Below are 16137 nucleotides of genomic sequence, written 5' to 3' on the forward strand. Positions count from 1 at the left end.
TCAGGAGTGGCTCCCATATTAGCAACTAGTAAAGCATTATGAAAGAACTGGAACTTTGGGCTAATAATTCAACGTGCCATTTGCATAAATGAGCAGGTTCAGTTTTCAGCTGGCTGTAAGGCTGGATCACAGAAGCTCCAATTCAGACATGCTCAAGCACACACTCTATTCATTGTAATGAGAGAGAGTAGAATCTGCACTCCCTGCAAACTGAGAGGCTTGAATCATACTAGAACATAAGAACGTGCCATACTGGGTCAGACCAAGGATCCATCAAGCCCAGCATCCTGTTTCCAACAGTGGCCAATCCAGGCCATAAGCACCTGGCAAGTACCCAAAAACTAAATCTATCCCATGTTACTGTTGCTAGTAATAGCAGTGGCTCTTTTCTAAGCCAACTTAATTAATAGCAGGTAATGGACTTCTCCTCCAAGAACTTATCCAATCCTTTTTTAAACAGAGCTAAACTAACTGCACTAACCACATCCTCTGGCAACAAATTACATAGTTTAATTGTGCGTTGAGTGAAAAAGAACTTTTTCCAATTAGTTTTAAATGTGCCAGGTTACTCTCCATTGAAGAATAAGCCACTTACTCATCAACAAAAGGTGAGATGAAAACTAAATGCATTCTCCAGCATTAGGGGAGAGAACTTACATATAAGAGTTCACAAAACAGTGTGCACGCTGTTTATGAAGGATTTTCTTGCAAATGAAGGTGCTAAGAACAGGATGGCCAGATGAGAGCAGGCTCACCCTGTTGCACATAAAAGCCACGCTAACTAGGCGTTGCTAGGAAAGCACACATTTGTGAGTATCTTATACTCACATGCTCCTGAATTCATGATTTAAAGTTAAGTCTCAAAACTAGGCAATAAACACATTATGCACTGCCATGGATTCAGCCACTGCAAAGAGAGGAAGAAATCCATCATAGAATCTTGCTATTTTAAGGGGGGAAAACCTTATTTTGATATAAACATTGAACTGCAATTTATTTCTTTAAAAATATATACGACTGCCAGGTTTTTGTGAGAACTTAAGTATCAATTTTATGGCACAGTTTCAAATTCTGCAAAATATTTCTATAAATTTGTATACAATTGTACATTCCTTGATGTGCACATAAAAGACCATATTTAATGAAAATCTTTTGCTTTATAGTTTTTATTTAAAAAGGTAAAAGTAGGTTTCTTACCTGCTAATTTTCTTTCCTGAACTCCTTCCAGACCAATCCAGATGCATGAGTTTTTCTCCCCTACTAGCATATGGAGACAAAGAACAAAAGCTTTGCTAGAAAGCAGAGTTGCTTACCTGTAACAGGTGTTCTCCAAGGATAGTAGTATGTTAGTCCTCACACATGGGTGACATCATCAGATGGAGCCCAGCACAGAGAACTTCTATCAAAGTTTCCAGAACTTTGACTTGGCATACTGAACCTGCTCTGTGTTCATGTAGGGTCCCTCTTCAGTCTATAACACAGAATTAGATTTAAAATAACAAAAAGGAAAAACCCAACTCCGCGGGGTGGCGGGTGGGTTTTGTGAGGACTAACATCCTGCTGTCCTCGGAGAACATCTGTTACAGGTAAGCAACTCTGCTTTCTCCGAGGCAAGCAGGATGTTACCTCACACATGGGTGAACCCCTAGCTACAAGCTGCTCCCAAATGCAAAAGAGGACCAACAGATACCAACCAGGTGCCCATGGGTACAACAACAGTGCTGTTGGTAACAGAGGGGGAGACAGCCTGGGAGAGTTGGATTCTAAACCTCAAAGAGATTCCGAAGGACAGACTAGCTGAACTTACTGTCTCGTTGGCCATCCCTATCCAGACAATAGGGAGATGTGAATGTGTGAAGACGATGCCACGTCACAGCCTTGCAGATCTCCTCCACAGGAACTGCTTGTACGTGGGCCACCAAATTTGTCATGGCTCTGACAGAATGAAGCTTGACATGACCCCCAAGATGCAGTCTCTCCTGGGTATAACAGAAGGAGATGCAATATCTTAGCCAACTGGATAGTGCCTGTTGGACAACAGCAGCTCCCAACCTATTGCTATCAAAAGAAATAAAAAATTGGGTGGACTGTCTATAGCACAGGTGGCAAACTCTGGTCCTCAAGGGCCACAAACAGGTCAGGTTTTCAGCATATCCACAATGAATATACATGAGATAGATTTGCATGCTCTGCCTCCAATATATGCAAAACTCTCTCATGCATATTCATTGAGGTTATCCTGAAAACCTGGCCTGTTTGTGGCCCTCGAGGACTGAAGTTCGCCACCCCTGGTCTATAGGCTTCTGTCCATTCCAGATAGAAGGCTCACTTGCAATCCAAACTGTGCAGTGCTTGTTTACCTTGGTGCGAATGGGGCCTGGGAAAGAATGTGGTCAGGATGAAAGACTGGTTAAGATGGTGAGCCAATTCCACGTCTGTTAATTTCTTTACTCATCACTGTATGTTATTAAACATGTGGATATGAGAATTCATAAACTACATGTGGATGCCTCCTATCTAAAAATCTAAGGGGTAGATTTTCAAAGGGTTACGAACGTCAGATATGTGTGTAACCCCGGAAAACCTACCCCTGCACGCGCCAAGCCTATTTTGAATAGGCTTGGCGGCACGCGCAAGCCCTGGGACGCGCGTATGTCCCGGGGCTTTCAAAAATGGGCGGTCCGAGGGCGGGCGGCAGTTCGGGGGTGGTCCGAGGGCGTGGCGGCAGCGGTCCCAAGTCCTCCAGCACAGCGGCCTGTGCCGGGGGTTGGTGCGCTGGCAGCCGGCAGGCATAACTCGAAGAAATAAGGTGGAAATTTAGGTAAGGCTGGGGGGTGGGTTAGATAGGGGAAGGGAGGGAAAGTGGGGGAGAGCTAATAAAAAGTTCCCTCCAAGGCCACTCGATTTCAGAGCAGCCTTGGAGGGAATGGGGAAAGCCATCGGGGCTCCCCTCGGGCTCAGCGCACGCAAGGTGCACGTGTGCACCCCGATGCGCGCACAGACCCCAGATTTTATAACATGCTTGCGGCAGCACGTGCATGTTATAAAATTGGGTGTACATTTGTGCGCGCCAGGTAGCACGCACAAATGTACCACGCGCGCGTAGGAATTAAAATCGTCCCCTAAATATTTAGATATTCAGTCCTTACTCTTTTGGATAACCATTTGGAAACTGTTTCTTATGAGTCCCTCCTGATGCAGCCCCTACGGTGAAACATAGCCGTGTTGGGGGACTGTACCTTTATACTTCATTGAAGCTGCTTTCATAAAGCTGTTTCTTGGGAAATCCCTTGAAGTACTGTCACCTTATTCCACATGGAACAGTATTAGTGACTGGTTTCACACTTGCTAAGATGGAAGTCTGTCTCCACCTTAGGCAGGAATTTAAGGTGCTTGCACAAGACCACCCTGTCATGATAAAATTTAGTATAAGGTGGATAAGTCACTAAGGCCTGGAGCTCAATGACCCTGTGTGCTGAAGTGACCGCCACCAAAAATATTTTATTTATTTATTTATTTATTTATTTATTTATTTAACAGTTTTTTATACCGACCTTCATAGTAAATTACCATATCGGATCGGTTTACAGTTTAACAAAGGGAAAAACTAGAGTAACAAATTCAAGTAAAAAACGAAAGATAATAGTAAGTAGGGATAAGTCAAAGTTACAATCAACAGGGGGAGAGAACTTGGAGGCTTGCAACAAGCTGGAAAGAAGAAAGGCCGGTAAAAGTATTTTTACCATAGAGTGTACAAGTTAAAACTTAAGAACGGTGCTTTAACCTGAAAGTCTCAGACCTGAAGTACCTTCCAGGTCAGGTACTTCAGGTCACAGATGCACAGCGGCTCATATGGAGCTTTCATCAGCTGAGCTAGCACCACGCTGAGGTCCCAAGACACAGTGGGGGGGGGGGGGGGGGCGAGCTTATGGGAGGCTTCAATCGAAGCAGGCCCACAAGAAATGTACAACTATAGGCTGAACAGAGATGTGAACCAGACACATTACCCTCAGAGATCGGGCCACCTCCACAGCTGGCCCTTCTCTATGGAATTCCATTCCTACAGATCTCAGACTAGAACCCTGCCTCCTAACTTTTAGGAAAGGACTTAAGACTTGGTTATTCAAGCAAGCTTTCCCAGACACAATCTAATGACACAATCCAAGGACTCAATCCAAGGACTCCCCAAAACATTCAACCATTAACAATACCATTTGTACATAGTATTTAATTAATTTAATTTGTATTTTGTCTAACCAGTTATTCTTTCCTATCTCTTCCTTCTTCTCCAAGTTCTGTGACCCTTGTTAATTGTAACTGTTTCCTTCGATCACCACAGTTTTAGTTTGATGTATTTAATGCACCCCGTTTCATGTAAACCAGCAAGATATGTCCTCATGATTGCCAGTATATAAAAACCTTAAATAAATAAATAAATAAATAAATAAATAAATAAAATAAATAAAAATCTACACCGTGGTGTATGCCCAACTGCACTAAGATGAACTGTGATGGAGTTGTGTTAAACACCTTGCCATTTTTTTATTGATTGCTTATGTCCAGGGATACAAGAACACTTAGATTTTTATTGAAAGCATAATTTTTTATTGTTCAGTATAAGTATTCTTGGGATATGCTGATGCCATTTCTCTTACAAACTGTCCACCAGCATCTCATCGTATACAGGAAGTGATCCTTCTTTTATAGATAGCATTCAATATTGAACAAGGGTAGAAGATTCCAGAGAGATGCATGACTGCCCAAAGCATAATTTACATAGGTTGTCATGTCAACAGCATGATGTGACTATCTCTGAACTGCCCTGATTAGTTTTCCCAGGAGGTGGGGCCCATTTACCATGACTCTCGAGATTGTCCTTTTTTCTGTTAAAATCTTACTGGTCAAGGTAATTAACACATCTTTGGCTGTGTTTAGAGATACTCCTGAGAATAGTGCCTGAAGCTCCAGCCGTTGGTTTCTTCTTTGTATGACCTTATGAATAAGCATCATCTAGGAGCCAGCCTGTCCAGATGTCCTGAGAAACCTGCAAGTCATTCTCAATAAGTCACTTAGAGTTCATTTAGCCCAGGCAGGCTAAGAAAACCGAGGACTCTGGGACATATTTTCCTTTCTCCATGTTGGTATTCTGTTCAGGCACACATCTGTTTTTTAATCCACGCTCCGAAAGGAGTAGAAGGTAATCAAGCAGTTTTTGTGTGGGGCAGGAGAACGGATCGAGGGCCTTTTGTCAGCCATAGGATTTCCTCATGGAAGCTTTCTAGAAGCCACCAGGACCCAAGACACATGCTCTGAAAGATCATGTGGTTGCAGAATTAACCTCTCAACATCCAGGTTGTTAGCGACAGGGCCTGGAGGTTGAAATGTCGCAACCTCCCTCAATCCTGCGTGATGAGATCTGGGGAAGACCCCAGACTGATTGGTTTCTGGATAGACAACTGTAGGAGTGGAAACCAGACCTGTCTCAGCCAATGAGGGGCTATGAAGATCATAGTCTCTCTGTTCTCGCAAAGCTTCAAGAGAGTCTTTGCCAGCACAAGGGAATCGGAGGATACACATACAGAAGACCCTTGCCCCAATGACAGGCAAGGGCGTCTGAGGCTGGTTTGCCGTTTGTCCTGTACATTCACTGCCTCCTGATTTAGGGACCAATCGTGGGGTCTGAAGGCACCACTCAGTCTGTCCGCCACCTTGTTCTCCATACCTGCCAGATACATTGCCTTGAGCCCCATCCTGTGAGATAGGGCTCATGACCAAATTCGGACCGCTTCCTGATACAGGAGGTATGATCCCATACCTCCATGCTTGTTGACATATCACATCGCTATCTGGTTGTCTGTTTGGATCAGAACAATTTTGTTGGACAACTGATCTCTGAAAGCCCATAGCGCACACCTCATCGCTCAGAGCTCCAAAAAGTTGATCTGGCAACAGCTTTCCTGAGCAGACCAGAGGTCCAGAGGGTGAAGCCCCTCTACATGAGCTCCCCAGCCCAGGGTAGATGTATCTGTGGTTAGGATAATTTGTGTAGGGGGACTCTGGAAAGAGATCCCCCATTCCAGATTGGAGAGTATCCACCACCAGAAGAGTCCTGGAGAGACGGGGTGACTTGGATGAAAGCCTGGAGGCTCTGTGTGGCCTGGTGCCACTGCAACCTCAGGGTCCACTGGGCTCTGTGTATGTGTAAATGGGCTAAGGGAGTGACATGGACGGTTGAGGCCATGTGGCCCAACAACCTCAACATGTGCCTCGCTGATGCCTGCTGTTTCCTCTAGATCTTTGCCACTATGGATGCCAGGGTAGTGGCCCATGAAAGAGGCATAAGAACATGCCATCCTGGGTCAGACCAAGGGTCAGACCAGGGTCCATCAAGCCCAGCATCCTGTTTCCAACAGAGGCCAAACAAGGCCACAAGAGCCTGGCAAGTACCCAAACACCAAGAAGATCCTATGCTACTGATGTCAGTAATAGAAGAGACCACTCCCTAAGTCAACTTGATTAATAGCAGTTAATGGACTTCTCTTCCAAGAACTTATCCAAACCTTTTTTGAACCCAGCTATACTAACTGCACTAACCACATCCTCTGGCAACAAATTCCAGAGCTCAATTGTGTGTTAAGTGAAAACAATTTTCTCTGATTAGTCTTAGATGTGCTACTTGCTATGTTCATGGAGTGTCCCCTAGGTCTTCTATTGTCAGAAAGTGTAAATAACCGATTTACATCTACTCGTTCAAGACCTCTCATGATTTTAAAGACCTCTATCATATCCCCCCCTCAGCCATCTCTTCTCCAAGCTGAACAGCCCTAACCTCTTCAGCCTTTCCTCATAGGGGAGCTGTTACATCCCCTTTATCATCTTGGTTGCCCTTCCCTGTACCTTCTCCATCACAACTATGTCTTTTTTGAGATGCGGCAACCAGAATTGTACACAGTATTCAAGGTGTGGTCTCACCATGGAGTGATATAGAGGCATTATGACATTTTCCATTTTATTAACTATTCCCTTCCTAATAATTTCTAACATTCTGTTTGCTTTTTGACTGTTGCAGCACACTGAGCTGACAATTTCAAAGTATTATCTTCTATGATACCTAGATCTTTTTCCTGGGTGGTAGCTTCTAATATGGAACCTAACATCGTGTAACTACAACAAGGGTTATTTTTCCCTATATGCAACCCCTTGCACTTGTCCACATTAAATTTCATCTGCCATTTGGATGCTCAATCTTCCAGTCTCGCAAGGTCCTCTGTAATGTATCACAATCCGCTTGTGATTTAACTACTCTGAATAATTTTGTATAATCTGCAAATTTGATAACCTCACTCATCATATTCCTTTCCAGATCATTTATAAATATATTGAAAAGCATCGGTCCAAGTACAGATCACTGAGGCACTCCACCATTTACCATTTTCCACTGAGAAAATTGACCATTTAATCTACTCTCTGTTTCCTGTCTTTTAACCAGTTTGTTATTCAAGAAAGTATATCGCCTCCTATCCCATGACTTTTTAGTTTTCTTAGAAGCCTCTAATGAGGGACTTTGTCAAACGCCTTCTAAAAATCCAAATACACTACATCTACTGGTTCACCTTTATCCACATATTTATTAACCCTTTCAAAAAAATGAGGCAGATTTGTTAGACAAGACTTCCATGTTGACTGTGTTCAATTAAACCATGTCTTTCTATATGCGCTATGATTTTGATCTTTAGAATAGTTTCCACTATTTTTCCCAGCACTGAAGTCAGGCTCACTGGTCTATAGTTTCCCGGATCACCCCTGGAGCCCTTTTTAAATATCAGAGTTACATTGGCCACCCTCCATGCTGGGTTTGATGGACCCAGCATGGCAATTTCTTATGTTCCAGTCTTCTGGTACAATGAATGATTTTAATGATAGGTTACAAATTTGAACTAATATATCAGAAATTTCATGTTTGAGTTCCTTCAGTACCCTGGGATGCATACCATCTGGTCCAGGTGATTTATTACTCTTTAGTTTGTCAATCTGGCCTACTACATCTTCCAGGTTCACAGTGATTTGGTTTAGTTTGTCTGACTCATCACCCTTGAAAACCATCTCCGGAACTGGTATTTCCCTAACATCTTCATTAGTAAACTCAGAGGCAAAGAAATCATTTCGTTTTTCTGCAATGGCCTTATCTTCCCTAAGAGACCCTTTAACCCCCTCTGTCATCTAATGGTCCAACCAACTCCTTCACAGGTTTTTTCCTTCGGATATATTTTTAAAAGTTTTTCTTATGAGTTTTTCCTCTACTGCCATCTTCATTTCAAATTCTCTCTTTGCCTGTCTTATCAATGTTTTACACTTAACTTGACAATGCTTATGTTTTATCCTATTTTCTTCAGATGGATCCTTCAACCAATTTTTAAAGGATTTTTTTGGGCTAAAATAGCCTTTCACCTCACCTTTTAACCATTCCGCTAATCATTTTGCCTTGCTTCCACCTTTTTTAATACGTGGAATACATCTGGACTGCGCATCTAGGATTGTATTTTTAAACAATGTCCATGCTTGTTGAACACTTTTAACCTTTGCCGCTGCATCTTTGTTTTTTTTTATTTTCCTCATTTTATCAAAGTTTCCCTTTTGAAAATGTAGGGGTACATTTTCAAAAACAGTGCGCACGTGAACAAAAGTACGCGCGTATCTTATAAAATCCGGGGTTGGCGCGCGCAAGGGGGTGCACATTTGTGCAACCTGCGTGCGCTGAGCCCGGCGCACGCTGCCTGTTCCCTCCGAGGCCGCTCCAAAATCGGAGCGGCCTCGGAGGGAACTTTCCTTCCGCTTCCCCTCACCTTCCCCTACCTAACCCACCCCCCCGGCCCTATCTAAACCCCCCCTACCTTTGTCAGCAGATTTACGCCTGCCTCTGGCAGGCGTAAATCTGCGCGCGCCATCACCCGACCTGGGGGCTGGTCTGGAGGCCTCAGCCATACCCCCGGGCCGGCGCCACGCCCCTGGACCCGCCCAAACTGCCCCTGACACGCCCCTGACACGCCCCCCGCCCCTTTTACGAAGCCCCGGGACTTACCCGCGTCCTGGGGCTATGCTCGTGCCGGCAGCCTATGCAAAATAGGCGCGCCGGCGCAGGGCTTTTAAAATCCGGCCCTTAGTGTTAGAGCTGTAGATTTACTTATTGTCTCCCTTCCAGTAATTATTTTAAATTTGATAATGTTATGATCACTATTGCCAAGTGGCCCCACCACAGATAGCTCATTTACCAAATCCTGTGTTTCACTAAGAATTAAATCTAAAATAACTCCCTCTCTCGTTGGTTCCTGATCCAATTGCTCCATGAAACTGTCGTTTATTACATCCAGTAACTTTATGTCTCTAGCAAGTCCTGATGTTACATTTACCCATTCAATACTGGGGTAATTGAAATCTCTCATTATTATTGCACTGCCAAATTGGTTAGCTTCCCTGATTTCTCTTAGCATTTCATCATCTGTCTGACCATTTTGTCCAGGTGGACGGTAGTATACTCATATCACTATATACTTATCCAACACACATAGGATTTCTACCCATATAGATTCTACTGAGCATTTAGTCTCTTGTATGATCTTTTTCCTATTTGACTTTATACCCTCTCAGACATAAAGTACCACACCCCCACCAAGTTAATGCTCCCTATCATTACAATATAAATTGTACCCTGATAGAGCACTGTCCCATTGGTTATCCTCCTTCCACCAGGTCTCTATGATGCCAATTATGTCAATCTCATCATTTACTGCTATATACGCGAACTCTCCCATGTTACTTCTTAGACTTGTAGCATTGGCATTCAGACATTTCAAAGTGTATTTTTTTGTTTGTATTAACAACCTGCTTTTCAGTTGTTAGGGATAATTTGGAAATCTTTAGCTCAGGTGATTTTTTACATATAGGCACATTGACTATGTTTTCTTTTATTGGAACCTCTCTGTTCGGATGCCCTAACTCTCCTGTTTCATTAGTATCTTTCAAGGATACATTCCTCCAAACCATGCACTGCTGAGTGACTGTTGGCTTTCCCCCTTGTTCTAGTTTAAAAGCTGCTCTATTTCCTTTTTAAAAGTAGGTGCCAGCAGCTTGGTTCCACTCTGGTTAAGGTGGAGCCCATCCTTTCGGAAAAGTCTCCCCCTTCCCCAAAAGTTTCCCCAGTTCCTTACAAAACTGAAATCCCTCTTCTATGCTCCATCGTCTCATCCACTCTGGAGCTCTTCCTGCCTCTGGAGACCTGCACGTGGAACAGGAAGCATTTCAGAGAATGCCACCCTGGAGGTTCTGGATTTCAGCTTTCTACCTAAAATCCTAAATTTGACTTCCAGAACCTCTCTCCCGTATTTTCCAATGTCATTGGTGCCCACATGTACAATGACAGCCGGCTCCTTCCCAGCACTGTCTATAATTCTATCTAGGTGACGCGTGAGGTCTGCCACCTTCACACCAGGCAGGCAAGTTACCAAGCGGTCCACATGTCTACCAGCCACCCTAATAATTGAATCACCTACTATGATGGCCAGCCTAACCCTTCCCTCCTGGGCAGTAGTCCTGGGAGACTGGTAGCCCCTGTCACATCGTAAGGGCAAAGGGCACCGGCGCCATTTTGATTCGTAGTAGGCCTGACGGGGAGACATCGCTCGCGGGACTCCACTGGACCACCAGGACTTTTAGTAAGTCTTGGGGAGGGATCGGGATGGTGGGGGGTTGTAGCACGGATCTGCTCTCCAGGTGATGTATTGTCCTCTCGTACTAAAGTAAAATTGAAGGGTTGGGGTGGTTTTTTTCCTATTCGGGTTTTTTTTTTCGATTTGTTTTCCGACTTGTTTATCCCAATCCGTGCCGCCAAAAAACGATCCACGGGAAAACAATTTTTCAACGAAGCGCCCAAACTGAAATCTGACCCGACACGGGAAAACTAAGCTCATCTCTAATACACACAGGCTCCTTCTCTTCCATGCACATATACACCGCCTCATACAGGCTGCCTCTCTCTCACACACATACATCCCCTCATACAAGCTCCCTCTTTCTCACTCACACACACATCCCCTCACACAAGCTCCCTCTCTCTCTTTCACATACACACACCCAGGCTCCCTTTCTCTCTCATACATTTACCCTCACAAAGGCTACCTATATCTCTCTCTCACACACACCCCAGCACACTGGCTCCCTCTCTCACACATACACACTCCTACACACAGGCTCCCCCCTTCTCTTTCTTTCTCACACACATACACATCCCCTTCACACAGGCTCCCTCTCTCACAAACAAAAAAGCACCTCACATACACATAATCTCTTTTTCATGCACACCAGCTCCCAATTTCTCACACATAAACACAATCCTTCTCAATTTCCTCACCTAGATTCCCTCTCTCTGGCACACAACCCCAACCTCACCTATGTTCTCTCTCATATACACACACCCCTACACAAAGGCTCGCAGTCTTACACACATCCCATACATACAGCCTCACAGTTTCTCACACATACAACCTCTACAAACAGACTTGATCTCACTGGGGCCTATGCCACCTTTGCCATGAGCGGGGCTTTCACCATTTTCACCGTGAGCGTGATGGGCTCCGCTTGTGGCATGCTAGGACCTGCAACCCTCTTTGCCACAATGTGGCATGCCGGGGCCTGCTCCATATTCACCTTGAGCGGGATGGGCTCCGCTTGTGGCATGCCAAAGCCTACTCCATCTTGCCGCAGTGTGATAGGGTCTGCTCACGGCACACCAGGGCCTGCTCCAAATTGTTCACAGAAAATTTGAAATTCTGAGCAGGCAGGGAATTCTGCACAAATTCTGTGCTCCGCAGAGTGCAGTATTCCCCCAGGATTATGGGATGTACCTAATCCATCCCTAAACTGGGTGGGAAACTGCTAATCCTGCTCTTAAAACAATTGTTCCAAATGTGACATCTTCCATGTCACTCACATCAAGGCATTGGTACTTTGTAATGGAATGTAAGGAAGCTCATGTGGCCGCCTGCAAATCTCCCAAGGAGACACCAAGCAGAACTCTACCCATGATGAAGCTTCAGCTCTAGTTGAATTTGCCCTCAGACCTCTAGGGTAAGATATATTCAGCAATGTATGCTGAACCAATAATTTTTTAATCCAATGAATGATGGATGCCGTTCAACAATGAAAAGGACAATTAAATAATCCAACTTCCTAAAGGAATTCATCGCTTTCAAATGTCTCAGAAAGACTCTACAAACATCCAAGAGATGTTCCCTCTAATTCTTTGAAAAAGATTCCTTCTTGAAGGAGGGAAGAACCAACACCTGATTGCGATGAAACTGCGAAAGGGAGAAAGGATGTTACCATACAGATCAAAACTCCCTCATCCAAAATCTTTAGGAATATTTCCCAGCTAGAGAGAGCCTGCAATTCTGAAAATTGCCTCACAGAACAAATAGCTAGCAGGAAAACTGACTTAAGATCCAGGTCTCTAACCTAAGCAAAGAGATCAGGGATTTTTAGACCACATTCAAGCCCAAAGAGGGCACTAGACCCTTAAGAGTGGCCAGATATGCTGAACTAATTTTAGAAAACAAAATATATCCAGATGGGCTGAAAGAAGGGAACCCTGAATATGTCCCTGTAACAGGCTAAGGCCGCCATCTGCACTGTAAGAGAACCAAGAGCAACCATTTCTCTAGACATTGCTGAATTGATTATATTAAATGAACCAAAAACTTGTAGGGAGGCATGCTCTTATCTGCATACCACACTTGAAATTCTCTCCACAATCTAACATAACCCATACTTTCTCCATATAATTTGATATGTTTTACAGATGTTAGTGTTTTCAGGGCTTGATTATTGTAATTCAACAATGTTGGGACTTCCTAAATCCACTATACGACCCCTTCAAATAATCCAGAATGTGGCGGCGAGGATACTAACAAATACGAAGAAAAGTGATCATATTACGCCAGTATTGAAATCATTGCACTGGCTACCCATGGCATTTCGAATAAAACACAAGACTCTTTGTATGATTCATAAGATCATTTACGGTGACAAAACAGATTGGCTGAATACAACTATTAAATTGCATTTGCCCCAACGAGACCTGAGATCATCTAATAAAGGCTTGCTATCAGTACCCACTGTTAGATCGGCACATCTAAGTGAAGTCAGAGAGAGGGCCATTTCAGTTGCAGGACCGAAACTATGGAACAGTTTACCACTAAATTTGAGAATGCAGGATAATTTGAAGAAATTTAAGAAAGATCTTAAAACATGATGTTTTTTATAAGCATACAGATACTATACTTGAGAGGTTTTATAAGACTATAGCTGTCTTTTTTTTCTGAACCCTATCTTATCTTTATTAATGCTTTTAGTCTGTATTTTATTGATGATTTTATTGTATTTATTTCTGTTTCTAAACTGTTTTTATATTAGTTATATTATGTAAACCATTAAGATAGAACCTTGTGTCCTGGGTAACGGTATATAAAAATTGCATAAATAAATAAGCTAAGAAAGTGGACTTCTTTCAGACTTGCAACAGTATAGACATCACCATATCCAAATAGCCCTTTCTACTCAAACAAGCCTTCTCAAAAGCAAGACTGTACTACAGAATGGAAACAGATCATTAAGTATCACTGGCCCCTGAGACAAAAGATCTTTGCACTACGGAAGCTCAGGGGATTTCCCTGTCTTTAGTCTCGTGAGATCTGCACCACAGGCACCTAGGCCATTCTGGAGCCACCAGAACTAGGTTCTTATGACTGGCTATTTTCTAAACAACTTGACCCATCAACGGCCATGGAGGAAAAACATACAGAAGCCCCCAACTTAGCATGATTGTGTTAAGGCATCTATGCCTTCCAAGTCCTTTTTGCTACAGCAACTGAAAAATCTTTCTGCCTTGGCATTCTTCCTGGTGATCATACGATCCATGATCACATTTTCCCATCTGTTTACAATCAGGATGAAGCATGATGGCCACTTTAGACCGTTCCCACTCTCCTGGATTGAGAGTGTGCCTGCTCAGAAAATCTTGCACATTCTGCATCCTATTTATCCCTCCAAAAACACCCAAAGGTGTCTCTCTGCCCAACTTGACAAAAGACTCACTTCTTCGGCCATTTAAGGACTCGTTACCCTTTTGGTGATTCACATTTGCCACTCTGTTGCATTACTGATAGAATATGAATGTCCTGCCCTTACAGTATTGGCACAAACTCCAACAAGGCCAACCTTATTGCTCTGATTTCCAAACAATTGATAGACCTCCACAGAAAACCAAGTTACCTGAACAACTCTACCCTGACAGTGAGTTTCCCAGCCAAGAAGACTGGAATCGATCATTACTGTCAACCATGAAGGAGATTCCAGGAGAACCCCCAACTCCAGATTCTTCACAACCAATTATCAGCTTAGGCTCAACCTGACCACCAGTGGAAATGAAAGCTTCACCAAGGAAGCCTGAGACTACTTTGGTAGAGGCAACTTCTGTAAGGGTCACATGTGTGGTCCTGCACAAGGTACCAGATCAAATGCAGCTGCAATGGAACTTAGAACCTGCCATAATCCCATGCTGTGGGATGCTGCACCACCTTATTTAGATTTTTTTATTTTTATTTTTTATATTCCGCTTTTTGCACTTTTTCAGCGCTTCAAAGTGGATTACATTCAGGTACTGTAGGTATTTCCCTATCCCCACAGGGCTTACAATCTAAGTTTGTACCTGAGGCAATGGAGGGTAAAGTGACTTGCCCAAGGTCATAAGGAGCGACAGCAGGACTCGAACCCTGGTCTCTTGGTTCATAGCCCACTGCGATACCTGCAGAGTCCACATTTGAATTTGCATCTTCTTGATCCATTTTGCTATCATGATTATCCGACCTACCTTGGTGTTGAATTGCGCTCCCAGATACTGTAGGTTCTAATTAGCTTTTGGAAAATTTCACTTCCCAGCCCAAATCCTGCTAACAGTCTAGTCATGGAGCTGTGACTCTCCACTACCATCCTGCCCTGATGAGCCATTCATTCAGATAAGGATGCCCCCAAAATACCTTCTTGGCCATTGCTACCTCAATCATTATCTTTGAGAAAGCTCTCGGAACTGTAGCTAAGCCAAATGGTAATGCATGGAACTGGTAATGATCTCCTAGTATCACAAAGCGAAGGTACATCTGATGATCCACCCTGACTGGAATAAGCAGGTACGCCTCCATAAGATCCAGATAATTTAGAAAAACCCCTATCTTACTGACATCATGGCAGACCTCAGGGTATATGAAAACAAGGCACATGAGTGCCTTATTGACTTGCTTCAGAACCAAAATAGGGCAAAATGTGCATGCTCTTCTTGGGAATCATGAATTTTATGGAATACCTTTCCTTGTCCCCACTTCATTGACAGAAATGAAACCACTTTATTATCTTTTGAAGATGATCCAGAATAGACTGAACCACTACTTTCTTCTGCAGAGAAGAACAGGAGGATACCATAAAAGTGTATGAAATTGGGAGAATTCCAAGGTGTAACTTTCTCACTCTAGTACCTTTAGTCTTTTACTAGGCATTTTGAAAAAAGAGGTATATTCTGAGAGATAACAAATACTTCATGGGAAACGAAATGGGAATTGCAAATAAGGAGGGAAAAGGAAGGTGTAAGGAGGGAAGAGGGGAGGAAAAGAGAATTCTGAGTTTAACAAATTTCTTTCTTCTTGGTTTTACATTCTGTATAGTGGATGTGGTTAATGTGTCATATTGTGTTACAACTTCTGACTATTGTGACTCATTGTTTCAAAAACTAATAAACAAGTTTGGAAAAAAAATGCCTAGAGAATTTAAAAGAATAAATTCAGAGAAGAACTGAATAAAACATGAGGATGGTGACTGTCATAGAAAAGCAAAGTATTACGATCGGTCGGTTTCCTGAAAAAAGTAATAGAAACCATGCCTTCATTGGTAGAAATCAAAACAACTAAAAATGCAATTGGAGAGCAATGTAAGCAATACTGAAAATGCATATTGGGATTTGCTGTTTATTTCCTCTTTCCCTGAACCATCTGATCGATTGACATGTGTTTTATCTTTTTTTGGGAAGAATGGGGCAAA

At 43.2% G+C, this 16137-nt stretch overlaps 1 protein-coding gene across 5 annotated transcripts in view; it reads right to left on the bottom strand.

Annotated features, from left to right (window-relative positions):
• The window catches only part of CBR4 (carbonyl reductase 4), an 87646-nt gene that overhangs the window by 18579 nt on the left and 52930 nt on the right, over positions 1-16137 (bottom strand). The gene's annotated exons all lie outside the window — the stretch shown is intronic.

The sequence above is a fragment of the Rhinatrema bivittatum genome, chromosome 1 (assembly GCF_901001135.1).
Source record: "Rhinatrema bivittatum chromosome 1, aRhiBiv1.1, whole genome shotgun sequence".
Taxonomy (NCBI): Eukaryota; Metazoa; Chordata; class Amphibia; order Gymnophiona; family Rhinatrematidae; genus Rhinatrema; species Rhinatrema bivittatum.